Here is a 4,186-nt window from a genome sequence, read left to right on the forward strand (position 1 = left end):
TGCATAAGGTTTCCAGGGCATTAATTCATTTGTCTGTTTCAATATTAGACATTGTCTAGCATTCCATAAAGAGTTTGGGGTTGTTATAAAAGTTATAGGGCAGGATCAATCAAGTGGCTACCTTTTGGGTAGCTAAATATTTAAGTAAACTGAGACACTATTTATATATCCCCATCCTATTGAGAATCTCAAAGTGTGGCATTCCTACAAAGTTTTCAGAAGTTTTGTAAAACACCAGGAGCAGGTTTCATATTGAGAAAGCATGGCAACTGTGGGTAACTTGATCAAATCCTGTGGTGTGATAGTTTCCTTATAAAATTCCTTCACTACTTAAATTGATTTTAAAGGTAGGTTTTATTTTCTGCTTTTGTTTAAGTGTTTAAGTTTATTTAAACACTTTTGTTCAAGTGTTAAATTAATTTTGTTTAATTTAACATTTGAAGAAGATGCAATATTTATAAATCAGTTTCAAATTAAAAAAAACAGAAAATAAAATGTTAAATAAATTCTCTGACTACTGATCGTTTTCAGTATTAAATATCAGTTCAACGTTGGATGTTCTAAATTCTGAGAATTTACATAGACGGTTTAATGACAACAAAAATCTCGCTCATTTCTCTTATCCAATATGTGTAACATGATTTTCCAGTCAATTATTATTAATTTTTGAGGGAAATTTAAAAATAGATCTGGAAATAATAACTAAAGTCATGTGTTTGACAGTACTGCTCATTATAAAGAAACTGAGAGAGTTGTTAAATATGCCTTAAGCATCTTCATCGTAAGCATAAGCAACATATCTTGGTAACTTTATTTGAATATACTTAATGAAAGCAAGCCAACATTCAAAAGATTGGAAATAAAGTTATGATTTTGAAGTGTTCTTGTGGAGTTGCCTTTAAAGTTCAATATTTAACATACATTTTTTCTTGATTCTATATTATCACCTGGGAAACACATTTTCCCAAAGGGTAGAGGGGAGAAGACCCTCCCCAGCATCCCCATTGTTGCAGTACCCCTTGCTGGAGTGTGCATATCTTGATTTCCAGGACACAGCTGCATTTCTGGCTGTGTAGTCTATGTGAATGTTGGTTTGTCACTTTTCTGCAAGCAGCATACAGAAGTATCATATGCCCAGGGACTTGGTAACTCTACCATCTAGATGCACAGATTGTGTCTTTCTAAATAGCAGAAACAGAAGCCATGTAGCTGACGATCTGCTTCCCTTGTTTTCACACCTGGAATAAATATTCTTTATAATTTTGAAAGAAGAGATATATCTTAGGGTAGAAATACAAATAGCACAGGGCCATAAGTACTGTTTTGACAGTGATCCAAGAGTTTAGGGTGTGAACTAAAAAGTCAAGTTTTATCACAGTCTGGCCATTCATCCTGCAGTTGCACAGTCAGGGTCTCTTAGTAGGAAAATGGTGGAGCCATCTCATCTCGTTTCCTCAGGTATGGAACAGTGAGAAACAAAAGGGATCTTGCCAACTGCTATAGGGATGTGGGTTTCATCTAATCAAGAGGATTACTCAGAACTGAATCTTGAATCCAAACACACATATGATCCATGAGCTAAATGTTCATGATTCCAAAGCAAAGTGAAACAATACACTGGGTCCAAGATTTGAGCGGTTAAGTATTTAGGTTTAGGAAACCTGGAGGGTAGTCCCAAATAAATGAAGTTCAAATAGGAATGGATAATAGATCTGGGGTCATCCCAGACTGCAGATTGTAACATGGGCCAATGAAACAGAACCATTTTAAGGCTAAAAGTGTCTAACTGCCTCCTGTTTAAATTCATTTCATGAAGCCATAAATGGGGTTGCCTATAATGAAGGACTGGATGTGCTGGTGGGGAACCAAAGTTGCAAACTTTGTGTTAGACTCTGCCTAATTCCTTACCTTGTCATATGTTTTTCACAGGTAGGTAGAGGTACTCAACTCCCATTAGCAAGTTCATACCAGCTTTGTCTCTGAAACCAATCCTGAATTTTGAGAGTAAGAAAGAAAGCAACCTAAGTCTTAAAATTAAGTTATCCAGACTCCAAGTCAATCTTCTTCTATATTTAAAGCTCTGTATTGGACTTATGATTTATTTAGCAGGTCTCCTTTTCTTGTTATCTCCAGCTACTGGGTAATTATACTTTTCCCAGAGACAAACTGTCTTGATTTTTGATCAATAGCTCAGCCTCTTTAGGACTAAGACCTTGTCTAAATTAGAGATCACCTATCTCTAAACCTCAATGCAGTGGTCAGGGGATTGTTGACAGAGCTTAAAAATGCAGGCATTGTGTTGACATAGACTTATAAGACATCATCATCTGGCATCATGCTTCCCATATGAGGAACGTCAATGTCAATGCATTACCTTGGTGTATGTTTGGATGTTGTGTATGGTCTATCAGTGTGGAGCTTCTCCTGACATCTTCAGTAACTATGTTCCATTTCATGGTTTGTCCCATTGGCTATAGACCATTATGATGAACCAGAGCATTTAATTCATGTAACATATAACATTATGCTACCATTCTATTTATTTCCTTTTTATATAAAGCTGAGGATGGTCCTCTCTGAAATAACTATAAAAGACCAATATTTGTGTGGCCTAATGAAAGCTGGAATTTATTACACTTTTGTTCATAAAATTTTCCCTTGTTTAGTCAACAAATACTTATTGGAGAACCAATTGTATTATAGATGACAGGGATGAAAAGGTGAATTTGGACACATCATCTATTTTTAAGCAATTTACATTATTGTGGAAGAGGCTTAGAAATAATTATGTTACAATATGACAAGTGTTTATAAAAATGGTAAATACATGCTAGGTAGTGGCAAAGGGGGTTACCAGTTTCTGCTGGAGGGGCTGGTACTAACAAATGATTATTTTGCCACTTCTGCTCAGTGCTGCTTTGTTATTCAGGATAACAAATGAATTAAAGAACGCCTCCATGACATTACACATTTCTTTATATATCTAAAACCTATTTCCTTGCCACTTTTTAAAAGACATTTCAAATTTTCTAAAATTACATGCTGTGTTCTTGCCATGTTTGTGACATTTGAGTAATCTCAGTTTTAAAAATACCTTTATCAAATACGATTTCCATGCTGTCTGATATTTTTGAGACTATAGTCAACTCTAATGTCCTCAGCTTTGTTATAATCAAGAATGAAATATTTATAGAAAATAACATGATGAACTTTTACATATCACTCTGCTCAATTTTAAACAATATTTCCATGACACGCTAGAAGAGATTTATCAGCATAGCACATTCTGAATCAAGTTGATACAGCAGTTTTCTCCTAACCTTTTCAAAATCACCTTATTTCTTACCAAAGTTTTCTTGCACTTCAGGAGATAGGCAAGTTATCTTGGGAGTAGACTAAAAACCTCATCCTAAGCAAGGAGCCCTGTGACCTGAGTTAATTGGATGCCCATCCTGAGAACACTGTATAGTGAGATGTGTTAATTGCACTGCCTTATCACAATATAATGATGCAATTAACTTGTATCACCATTGTGGACTGTTTGTTAGCACACATTTTTATTTCAAAGATATCAATATCCACAAAGACTAGCACACATTCTGTCTAGCAAGATTTGACATATAATTGTGCTGAAATGTGCTTTCTAGTGGATAGTCAATCTCTAGTGACCATGATCTTTGAAAAAAAAAAGTTCTCAGCATGAAGAGAAAAGAAAGGAAAATTATTCTCTTGAAAAATTTAAGCCATTTACATACTTTTCTCTTGCTGAGCAATTCTACATCTAGTGCTCCTATTTCAGCAAACATTTTCTTTCCTCTTTCAGCGTGCTTGCCTTCAAGCTCCTGCACAACTTTCCTTCTTTATAAGTTATCAGTATCTATGTAATTAGCCAGAGGGCTTTAATTTTCTTAGTAGAAACTGTAGAGAAAATTAACAGCAATATTTTGTATTTATAGGGGCAGTAATTTTACTATAATTCCAGTGTCCTGAATATCATAACTCTGAAAAAAAACACAGGTGGAAAATAAGTCTACCCTGTACTTGTTTCTTCATGTGGAGAAAGATATCTGTATGTTCACTACAACCAGTAGAAGCTGCCGTGATTGTCATGGCCCCCAACCTTGCTGTCATTGTCAAGGAAGCAAGGTTAGGGGCCATAAGGATTGCTACCATAATGTTCTTTCCC

This window comes from Lipotes vexillifer, unplaced genomic scaffold, assembly GCF_000442215.2.
Source record: "Lipotes vexillifer unplaced genomic scaffold, Lipotes_vexillifer_v1.1 scaffold48, whole genome shotgun sequence".
Taxonomy (NCBI): domain Eukaryota; kingdom Metazoa; phylum Chordata; class Mammalia; order Artiodactyla; family Lipotidae; genus Lipotes; species Lipotes vexillifer.